Source organism: Ipomoea triloba, chromosome 7 (assembly GCF_003576645.1).
Source record: "Ipomoea triloba cultivar NCNSP0323 chromosome 7, ASM357664v1".
Taxonomy (NCBI): Eukaryota; Viridiplantae; Streptophyta; class Magnoliopsida; order Solanales; family Convolvulaceae; genus Ipomoea; species Ipomoea triloba.
The window spans coordinates 8676047-8687736 of NC_044922.1; the positions used below are offsets into that span (position 1 = coordinate 8676047).

An 11690-nucleotide genomic window follows, 5' to 3' on the forward strand; every position below is an offset into this window, starting at 1 on the left:
GATAATACGGGAGATTTGGGATGTCAAACTATCAAATCCACCAAGCTTGCACAAAAGACATTTAGCAATAATTTCTAGCAACTTGGCATACTCCCAAATAATATCTTTACGAAAACTGGACAACTTTGGCACAATAATACTTGCATCTCTTCGAACCATATGCCAATAATCATGTGAATCAAATATAAAATCCTCAAATTTCATAGCATGCTCATCAACATCAAACAAATTTCTAAAATCATCCAAATCAACTTGCACATGAACTCCACCAACAATAGATTCTATATGTGAAATCCTATAGGTAGCATGCTCAAAGAATTCACTCACATCATCATCAAATATGCCAACATAACCAAAAGTGCATACCTTAAAAATGCCACTCCTTTTCATACCATTGAACACATTTTGAGCAATCCTTCCATTGATTGAGATGTTCATGAAATCCTCTTTTGTGAGTAGATGCCCCGAATGGATCTTCTCACTAGATGCTTCAACTAGGGTGTTTTCGGGTTGGGTAGAGCTTGTAGATGCCATCTTTTGGATCAATTTCGGGTGGGTAGAAATTGGATGTAGAAATTTTGAGTGTAATTTGAGAGTGTTGTTTGAATTGTTGAGAGGGTTTTTGAGTGTGGTTGTCTCTTGAGGACGACGGGTGGGGGGATTTGGGAATGTGAGGGGTTTTAGCTTTTAGGTTTAAATGGTGAGTGGGAATCAAGGAATTTTATAGGTCAAGATTTAGGTGCTCATCTACCAATATGCCCTCGCAATTAATGCTATGAATTCAAAAGGTAGAGGGGCATTTTGGTCATAATAGGTAGTGGTAGAAATTGCTCAACTTGCCAAATATGGATATAGAAATTCGGTGCATTTAAAAGGTAGGGATGCATCAAATCACATATTCAATTTAAAGCTGACAAGGTAGGAAAACATTCCTTCACAAAGTAAATGCAATCAGATAAGAAAGTCAATAAATTTTGTCAGGTAGCAGTTCTAGGAAATGTAAATTTCCTATCAGTAAAAAGAACATGAAACCTACTACATAAGACCAAAAGCATAAGGACAAAACACGTAAACCCATTTCTCATGAGTCATGCATGGCAAGTAGGACAATTTTAAATACTAAGCAAATATTACACTCACCTACTAACAGTAACACATAAATAAAGTCTAGCATGCGTAATGATTAAAACATAGATAAAGATAACATGCATAGATCATATGCGTACATAGATAAACAAATAAGCAAATATGGTCACACAATAAATGTACACATATACCATAAAAAGTAACACATGCATATGTACGAAAATAACTAAAATAAGCAAATAACGCAATTAAAACACAAATATAGAACATGCATACGTAAAAATCACATAAAAATGCATAAGAACATGCATAAAGTAAATCATGAGCTTATAAGATAGAGATAGTGATACTTAGCTCATTTCGATCATACCCATCTCGTGCCTTAGAGTATTGAATCTTGATTCGCATAAAGGCTTCGTGAGAATATCGGCAATTTGACTTTCCGTGAGTATATATTCGATCTTTAAATCCTTCTTTTCAACATGATCTCGAATAAAATGGTGTCTTACGTCAATATGTTTGGTACGCGAGTGAAGCACTGGATTTTGGGTAATCGCAATTGCACTAGTATTATCACAGAAAATACTAACGTCATCGCAATTGATCCCGTAATCTTTTAATTGTTGCTTCATCCATAAGATTTGCGCACAACACCTCCCTGCTGCGATATATTCCGCTTCGGCTGTACTTGTTGCAATGGAGTTTTGTTTCTTGCTAAACCAAGAGACCAATCTTCCCCCTAAGAACTGTCACGTTCCTGAGGTACTTTTTCTGTCTATTTTGCACCCTGCAAAATCTGCATCTGAAAATCCAGTTAGTTCAAAATTACCTTCTTTGGGATACCATAATCCCACATTGATAGTTCCTTTGAGATAACGGATAATCTTCTTGGTAGCTTGAAAATGACTTTCTTTTGGCTGTGATTGGAATCTAGCACATACACCCACTGAGTATGTAACCCCTCGTCATTTCCGGATCAGATTAAGGTTCGAGAAATATGTTTTAAGCTAAGACATACCTGAGATGAGTGACCGATGCGTCAAAAGGATTTTTATAAGGAAATATAGTTGTTATCAAGCTGTGATCGTTCGTGCCGGTCACGAACCGTAAAAAAAAAAATTTAAATTTAGGAACTAGTATTTGGACTCGTTTGTCCTAGAAAAGGGATTTCTAGACACCATACCATTATTTTTGAATTTCCTATTGAATTAAATTAGCCCATAGCAGCAAAAATTTATTTTTGATCGTACATCGCGAAGATTCTGCGGTGTACCGAACCTAGCCCAAATTGGAGCTTTTGACTGGAATAAAATTTTAGTTTCAAGAATATTCTATTTAAATTATTTCCTACCGAAATTTCATCTGTTTTAACCCCAAACAGTCCATGTTAAGATATTTTTTTCCCAAGATTTCTAGGATGGTGACACTTGTCACTTTAATCCACCCTTAAATATTATTATATAAGTGGGAAATGAATTTTTGGTCTTCATTTTCCCATTTGGCCGAAAAAAAAAAGAGGGGAAAGGGGAGTGAATTTCTTCCATCTTCAACCTCAAGCTTCAAGGACTCCATAGCCAATCTTTCTTCACAATTTCATCAAAGATTCGGTAAAACTTTAATTTTATTCGGTAGATAGCTTTATTTCCTTTCCTAGATTAAGAATCTAAGTCTTGATTTCTTGAATCTTGTTGTTATGATGATGAATTGGGAGCTAGGGTTTCAAGAAGGAATTGGGGAAAATCCACCAAAAGCATCTTTAAGACAATATTAACTACTTTGGAGGTAAGGAGTTCCCTTAAGTTGGACTAGATTGCTCAAATTTGAATAATTGATGGTTGATTGTGACTTGGTGAAATTTAGTAAAAATGTTTAGTATAAGTTGCCTGTATATGGTGTATATAAGGTGTATGTATAAATCATATTTATGCCCATATAGGCTTACACTTGTGAAAATATTGACAAGAAATTTAACTAGTCTCTGGCAGTAACTTCCGTGAATTTCTGGGACAAATCGGTAAGGTATTTTGATCCAATTTTTTTTATATACATGTAGTTCTATACGTGTAGATGCTACCATAAAAATTTCATAATTTTTGGAGTAGTATAAGTGTGGTTTCAAAATTATTTTCCAAAACTGGTCCAGAGAGAAGAAAAATCCGGACAGCACACTGCCAAGGGCAAAAAGGGAATTTTCTGTGTAAATTCGTGAACCTAGATGACCAAAACTTTTTATGAACATCAAGTACTATGAGTTAGGGTTCTACCAAAAAAATTTCAAGTGAAAAAGAGTTCGGGAACTATTCTTACCGGCTCGATCTTTCAGACTGCGCCAAGCTGAAATTTCTGAAAAGAAATGGTTAAAACCAATGTCGTTAAAGAGAAAAGAGAAGGAAAACCTTAGTTTCTGAGCAAGAGGAGGAGGACCTTGACTAACCCACGGGTGGCATATGCTCTGCATGAAGTGCCCTTGCCCAGCGGTTGTTACATATTAAATGTTGTGCCGTATGACATCCAATTCATACTTATGCGACGTCTAGTCGCTGGGTACTATATAACTCGTCGGATGCGGTATTCCCACGGGGGTGTGCACACTTAAGGTATAGATACCCCGATTATTGCGGGCAGGTTTCGTTTTAACGGACCCGGTTAGGCCGACTGGGAATCATTTTAACGTACCTGGTGCCAAGGGATCAGCGTTAGATCGGGGAACGACCACTACCCCGATCAATGATCCAAGTGGTCAAAGAGGGAGACAATTAGAGTGCTCCAAAGGCCTCACACTTTCGAAGAAGAAACTAAGTGAATTTTTGTAAGGAGATATGACTACTCTGTAGCGGAGATGAGATGGAAATTGATGGAAAGCTCCTTGAGAGGAACGGTTGAAAACTAGTTTGAATAACTACAGGTTTGACTGGAGGAAAATATTATTTCCTATTTGTAAGAGAAGTCCAATTTGACTAAGTGATATGATTTCTTCTACGTACGTATATGTTTCACTGTGTTGTTATACTTTAATCAAAAATATATGTTTTAGAAAACCTTTATTTAAGTTTGGGCGATCCACGGATCTCCTTGCTTAGCCGTCGCGCTAACTACACTTCAATGTGTTGCTTTCAGATGGAGTTCAGCGTTAGTTCTTGCAGTCCGACGAACTCCCCTAGTTCGTCGGAAGGTGTAGGTCGTGGCATGGACTACGACGTTTTTGTACAGCAGATGAGTGGCGCTGACCCTTATGCGCCTGGCTATGCTCCTACAGCTCCCAATAGCTCACCGGCAGTAAATAGTGTTCTTCCTATTCCTGAGGGTCCTGACGTACAGGCCACTTTTGGTTTTTACCCCATCGAGGTGCTGGTAGGAAGTAACCCCCTAGAGTTTATAGTTTATTATCCTTACCCTTGGGACCCGAGTCCTCCCGAGAGTTGGGAGGAGTGGTCTATGGTCATAGTCGCTTCCCGGTTCCTAGACCATATCACATGGTACGAAGGGGAATGGCATCTTGTCTGGGGTGAGTTTACGGGTCCGACGTATCTCCAGATCGTGTAAGCAGGATGCACAGAAGGTCTGTAGGGGTTTATTCCTTTTGTGTAAATATATTTTGTAGCCAGGGGAGTGACTGATCTTGGTTAGTGGGGACATGTAGGGCTTTAAACTTATGTTGGCCGTTAGGCAAAATTTCCGGTACTTACTTTGTAAATATTTATATATATATATATATATCTTGTATGTTATTTCAAAATGAGTGACTGTGTGTGTTGAGTAAGTTTCTTTTAGCCTGTGCACCTGAAGCGGGGTCTGTCAAGGGGATGATAGAACTTGTTTTGGGTGTGGCGGTAACACCTTGGGTTGTACGGCAAGCCAGACTCCTCAGGATGTACGGTAAGCCGGCCCGAGGAGTGTTACAGAGTATGATATGTCGGGTCTACTCGCAGTGAGGTATAGTAGAGAACCAATCATTCCTTGATATTTTGTTTGCTCGACATCTTTTCCTTCATCATCTTTATCCAGTTTGAGTGCTATACTCATCGGTATTTTGACTGCGCCTTTTCCTTCCATGCCAAATTTCTTTATAAGATCTTTTGTGTATTTGGCCTGGTTGATGAAGATTTCTTCCTTTAGTTGTCTGACTTGTAGTCCAAGGAAGTAATTTAGTTCACCCATCATGCTCATTTCGAATCTGTTTTACATAAGCTTAGAAAATTTCTCACACAAGGATTTATCAGTACTTCCAAATATAATATCATCAACATAAATTTATACCAATAAAATATGATTATTTTCTTGAATTCTAAATAAGGTTTTGTCAACAAGGCCTTTGGTAAAACCACAACTAATTAAGAACAATGACAGAGTGTCATACCAAGCCCGTGGTGCTTGTTTTAACCCATACAACACCTTCTTTAGTTTATAGACCTTATCAACATCACCTTTTACCTCAAAACCGGGTGGTTGTTCCACGTAGACTTCCTCTTCAAGTAGTCCATTTAGAAATGCACTTTTCACGTCCATTTGGTAGATCGTGAAATTCTTGTATGCTGCGTAGGCTAGAAAAATTCGTATTGCTTCGAGTCGTGCAACTAGGGCGAATGTTTCATCAAAATCAATTCCTTCTTCTTGTGAATAGCCCTTTGCAACTAGCCTCGCCTTATTCCTAACAATGATTCCATCTTCATTTGCTTTGTTCCTAAAGACCCATTTTGTTCCAATAACATTATGATCTTTTGGTCTAGGAACAAGTTCCCATACGTCATTCCTTGTGAACTGACTTAGCTCCTCTTGCATAGCCTCAATCCAGCTTGGATCACTTAGAGCTTCATCTATTTCTTTTGGTTCAATCTGAGACAGAAAACACGCAAATAAAGTGTCTCGTGCAGCTGATCTTGTTTTCACGCCTTCTTGCAAATTTCCAATAATAAGATCTTGTGGATGACTCCTTAGCCACTTTCTATCAGGTTGGAAGACTTCTTGAACGTGAGTAGTGGGTAGAGGTTGACTGGCACATGTAGATTCATCATGAATAGCTTGGTCAGCCTCATCCTCACTTTGAATATTCATGTGGTTAACCTCATCCTCAAAATTTGTCTCACTAATGAGGTTAGCCTCATTACCAACATTGTTGGTCCCAAGGGGATGGGGTACAAGTCTAGAGGGGGGGGGGTGAATAGACTTGTATAAGATTTTGCAAATCTTTTCGACCTCTCGTGTGTATTGAACTCAGGATGTTTAGGTTCGATACCTCACGAGGTGAAGACAAAGTTTTATGCGCAGCGGAAAAGTTATCCCCTTTTAGTTAGCACGAGTTTGAGTTAGTTCGAGAGGTGTGTTTATATGTAGTGCAATCGAGAGGTTAGCGAGAGATAAAAACAGAAAGTAAATACGAGAGAGATTTTTAAGTGGTTCGGCCAACCCGCCTACGTCCACTCTTCTTCCAGAAACTCCCTGGAAGGATTGCACTAAAAACTTCCCTTTTTAGTACAATGTCGAGCGCTTGAGCTTTGATCACGAAGCCCGCCTCAAGCCTCAGGTTTTTCGCCCCGCTTCTTGTTACTCCACCTATCGAGCACTTGAGCTTTGATCACCAAGCCCGCCTCAAGCCTCAGGATCTTCACTAGACAGCTGCCAGGTTACTCCGCCTCTTCTTGCTTAATCCAAAGCAAGGACCTTTGGTTGTCACAGTTGAATGCAACAAACTCCAATCTGACCAAGAGCTATCGTTGAATCAACTTCAATGTAGAGCAGCTTCGGTCACCTTCTAGATATGTAGCAGTTTAAGCTATGTAACTCTCTCAAACACTAAGATGTGTTTTCTCGCTGTTTTTTGAATATCAGGATGATATTCCAAATTTAGCACTTGCACTTGAACGTTTGAATCAGACACCTCTTTTGAATTTTCCAATTCTGTAACTCTCTCTTTTTATCTTTGTGTCTTCACGTCCTCTTTATATGAGAGTTGAGGAATAATTCTGTTGGAGGGAAAATTATTCCGTTTGAAATTTGTCTCCCATGATGTGTATGGGACTTGCATCTTTTCAGCATTCTTCATGGAGTAGTGGTCTTGTAACTTGAACCTTTTGTTTGATAGTGGATATTCCATAATCCACTTTCTTGAATCCATGCACCACTTGCTATCTTTGGTAAAAGTTACTCTTTTTAAATTCCCATTGATCCTCGTTTTAGGGAATAAGACCGACTTTGGATTGGTGCACCTTCTATCCGTTTGTTGTGGAATTCTGATGTGGCATCCACTTCTGGCACCTCCTTAATATTTTATCTCCATGATATTCTTCTTTTCCAAACTTCATCCATGCTTCCTGACCGTCATTCAGCTTATTGGAGAAGTGTCAGTTTATCGAGACCAAAAATGATGTCTCGATCCCATGCATCGAGAGATCTATCTCTCGAACTTAGCTTATGTTTGAACTGGATCGTTGTATCGAGAGGTCCTATCTCTCGAACTCTGCTTCGAACTGGATTGTTGTATCGAGAGGTCCTACCTCTCGAACTCTGCTTATGTCTCGAGACTTAGTTGATGTCTCGCAGACCCTTATTCCTCCAGTGTTGTCCCGTGTCTTCTTCTGTTCTATCTATGAAATTACAACACGAGACTTCTAAGATGTTCAAACAAGTTTACTTCAAGCTAAAATATTTTCCGAGTTGAGCTCAAAGTTACCCGGTTGTATTTTCGCTCTTGGTTTACTTGTCGAACTTACAACGTTTTGCCTATGTGTCGAGACTTGGGGATTTCTACTTAACAGTTGGTATCATCAAAACCTATTACATGATGTTCCTAACAAACATGAATTTCTTCATTTCTAGAGTCAGCCTCGTTTCTCCTAGTGAGTGTCACGTCCACTTCTTGAATTTTGGAATTATTAAGTTCCAAATCACTTATTCCCTGCAAGATCTCAATCTCAGATGAATCATTAGTCTCAAATAAATTATTTGGCACATTTTTACCACTATTCGAAACATCTGCTTCCTTGCTCTTTGCTGATTCGTCAAATACAACATGTATTAATTCTTCTACCACCATTGTTGATTTATTGTATACTTTGAATGCTCTGCTGGTGGAAGAATATCCCAAAAATATTGCTTCATCTGCACGCTCATCAAATGTTTTTAGATGTGTTTTACCATTAATAAGAACAAAACATTTGCATCCAAAAATATGAAAATAACTAAGGTTAGGTTTTCTCCCTTTCCAAAGTTCATATGGCGTCTTGTTGTGCAGCTTGTGAATCATGCTTCTATTTTGAGTATAGCAAGCAGTGTTGATAGCTTCTGCCCAAAAACGTTTTGGTAGATCGGCAGCCGTAATCATAACTCGTGCGACTTCTTTAAGCATTCTATTTCTTCTTTCGGCTACACCGTTTTGTTGCGGCGTTCTTGCGGCTGATAATTGATGTACAATTCCTAGAGAATTGCAATAAGCTTGGATCACACCATTCACGAACTCTGTACCCCGGTCGGTACGGATTTTGACTATTTTGACTTCTTTTTCATTTTGAAGTTGCTTGAGCAGTTCTGGCAGCTTTTTCTCCACTTCATTCTTTTTGTTGAGAAATATTGTCCATGTGTATCTGGAAAAATCATCAACAACTACAAGAGTATATTTCTTACCACTTATACTTACTGGGTCTACTGTACCAAATAAATCCATGTGTAGTAGACTAAGAGGTCTTGAGCTTGATTCGTGGGTTTTGGACTTGAATGAAGATTTGATTTGCTTTCCTCTTTGACACGCATCGCAAATTTGATCTTTCTTGAACGTGATGTTGGGTAGTCCTTTGACTATATTTTTCGTTGCTAGCTTGTTGATTGTCTTGAAGTTCAAATGATTTAACTTCTTGTGCCATTCCCAACACGTGATGCTTGAATTGTTTGCCACTAAGCACACTGTATCTTTTGTAGTGCTCCAATTCACAACGTACATGTTTCTCTTTCTCGTTCCTTCGAGTACGATTTCTCCGGTTGATTCTTTCTTCACTTGGCATTTGTCTTTGAAGAATTCCACAAGATATCCTTTGTCACAAAATTGACTTGTACTCAACAAGTTCAATTTTAGACCTTCCACATAGGATACATCTTCTATTTTCAATCCGTTTCGTACTATCGTTCCGATTCCTTTTGTTGAACCATATCGATCGTTTCCTCCGAATACGACTTTTGGTCCTTCGATGGATTTGAAATTTACAAGACTAGATTTGTTTCCAGTCATGTGCCGTGAACATCCACTATCGAAGTACCAAACCTTCTGCAAAATATTTAAATATTTTTAGGTACCCAGTTTTCCTTGGGTCCTGGGGGGTTAGTGATTTTTGATACCCAAATCCACCTTGTTCTTACAGAATCAAGAATAGGTGATTTGTAACCATTGTTAACTTTATAATCATAGCTAATCTTCGAAAACTTTTTCGGTGCCGGGTTTTGAAAACTTAATCTACTTTTTGGCACTTGGGAAATATATTGTTTGAACTTATTAACTCTTGGTCTAGTCCAAGTTTTAATATTTTCAACCCAATATGACTCTGTAGGATAAAATCTCCTAACTCCACTGTTCGGAATTTTTCTCATTTTCCAATGTGGTCTTTTTGCACTTAACTCATTGGAGTATCTTTTTGAATAATTAAATCCATGCCTTTTAGCAAACTGTGTTGGCGAAAAATAGTTCTTTTGAGCATTCGGCCGTACAGTGCTATTTTTGGCAATTGGTTGATACCTAATTCCTTGTCTCATTGTGCTATCTTGACTTTTAACAAATTTTACCACATGCACTTTATCATTTAAAGTAGTAGTAGAATTGGTCAACTTGATAGAGTTATCATTTAAAGTAGTAGTAGAATTGGTCAACTTGATAGAGGCTTGAGAACACGACGGATCATAACCGAGACCGGTTTTATCGTTAGATGGTTTTTGCATATTTAAACCGAGACCGGTTTTATCGTTAGATGGTTTTTGCATATTTATCATTTTGTCCATTATTTTAGACGAATGAGTAAATGTTGCAATAACCTCCCTTAAGTTGTGTTCTCTCACTTCCCTCGATTTACACTCTTCTTGAAGACAAATAATTTTGGCATTCAAATCTTTCACCTCGGACAGAGCATGTTGCAATTTTTCATTTATTTCATCTTTTTCAAGAATAAAAAATTTATTGCGCTCTTCGAGTTGAGTGTGAGTGTCCATTACGATTTGACATTCCCTCATTAAATGAGAGATAGAATCTTTCAAAAAAGTAGAACTCACAGAATCAAAAGATTTAGATGTTACCTCATCTTCTTCCAAATCATGCGCCATTAAGCACTTGTCCTCACAGGTTGACTCACTTGAAATACTCATGCAAAATAATGCATTGTCATCCTTAAAGTTGTCACTTTCATCACTTGAAGATTCCTCTGACATGCTTGATTCCAAGGGATCACTAATCAAGGCTTTTCTCTTGTCCTTTTTGAATCTTCTTTCCTTTGTCTTAGCCTCTTCCTGCACAATATCATTTTGATTTTTGCTAACCTTGGGATAGAGACACTCAGCCATAAAGTGTCCAGGCTTTCTGCAATTGTAGCATAAATTCGAAACTTCTTCTGGGTTGCTTCGTTTGGGTCTTCTCATTGAGCTTGTGTTTTTCTTCTTCATAAATTTCTTAAATTTCCTAACAAACAAAACAAAATTTTCGTCAGATAATAATTCACTATTTTCTACTGACCTTGACATGGATGGTTGTTCGACAACGAGTGCGGCATTTTTCTCTTCGCGTTCTTCTTCCATCCTTGACTTCATTTCGAATTCGTACGCCTTGAGATCACTAAAAAGTTTGTCGGTTGTCAACGTTTTTAGATCTCTATGATCTCTCATGGCCGTGACTTTCATATCCCAGTTTGATGGTAATCCTCGTAGGATTTTGAGCGATATCTCCTTTTGATCAATCTCCTTGCCTAGATCGACAATCTCTCCCATGATTTTGATAAATCTTGTCTCCATGTCGGTAATAGATTCACCACTTAGCATTTTGAAATCCTCGAATTTCTTTAATGCTATTGTGAGCTTGTTGTCTTTTTCTTGTTCGTCTCCTTCGCCAATCTTCACAAGAATTCCCCAAACTTCCTTTACGGTTTTGCATTTTCGAACTTTTTGGAAAGTTGCATCGTCAATGGCTTTGAACAAAATATCCTTGGCAATGTTGTCCAAGTTATTTCGTGTACGATCTTCTAGACCCCATTCCTCTTTGGGTTTAGGAATGTACTGCGGTGTTGTACTCGTTTGTGCTACAGCGGTATTGATCTTTAAGATTTTGATCGGCCCGTCTTTAATGACTTTCCACATTTCATCGTGTAATGCGGACAAATGAACCTGCATACGTATTTTCCAATCATCAAATTTATCTAATGAGAATAATAGGTTGGGAGCCAAGTCTCTCTTCATTTTGAAGGTTTGAGATCTGTCTAGCAGTCAAGATTTGACTCAAATAGACAACCGCTCTGATACCACTTGTTGGTCCCGATAGGGTAGGGAAAAGTCTAGAGGGGGGGTGAATAGACTTTTCTAACTTTTCAAAAAGGATATTATAACACTTCAACAGAAAGAATCCAAGTGAATAAATTCAACTTGAA

At 38.2% G+C, this 11690-nt stretch overlaps 1 long non-coding RNA gene across 1 annotated transcript; it reads left to right on the forward strand.

Moving 5' to 3' along the window:
* Positions 1–2711: 2711 nt before the first annotated feature.
* LOC116026259 lies at positions 2712–4822 on the forward strand. The gene is made up of 2 exons (XR_004099801.1): positions 2712–2868; positions 4204–4822. It is a non-coding gene; the product is annotated as an uncharacterized LOC116026259 (long non-coding RNA).
* The last annotated feature ends 6868 nt before the right edge of the window (positions 4823–11690 follow it).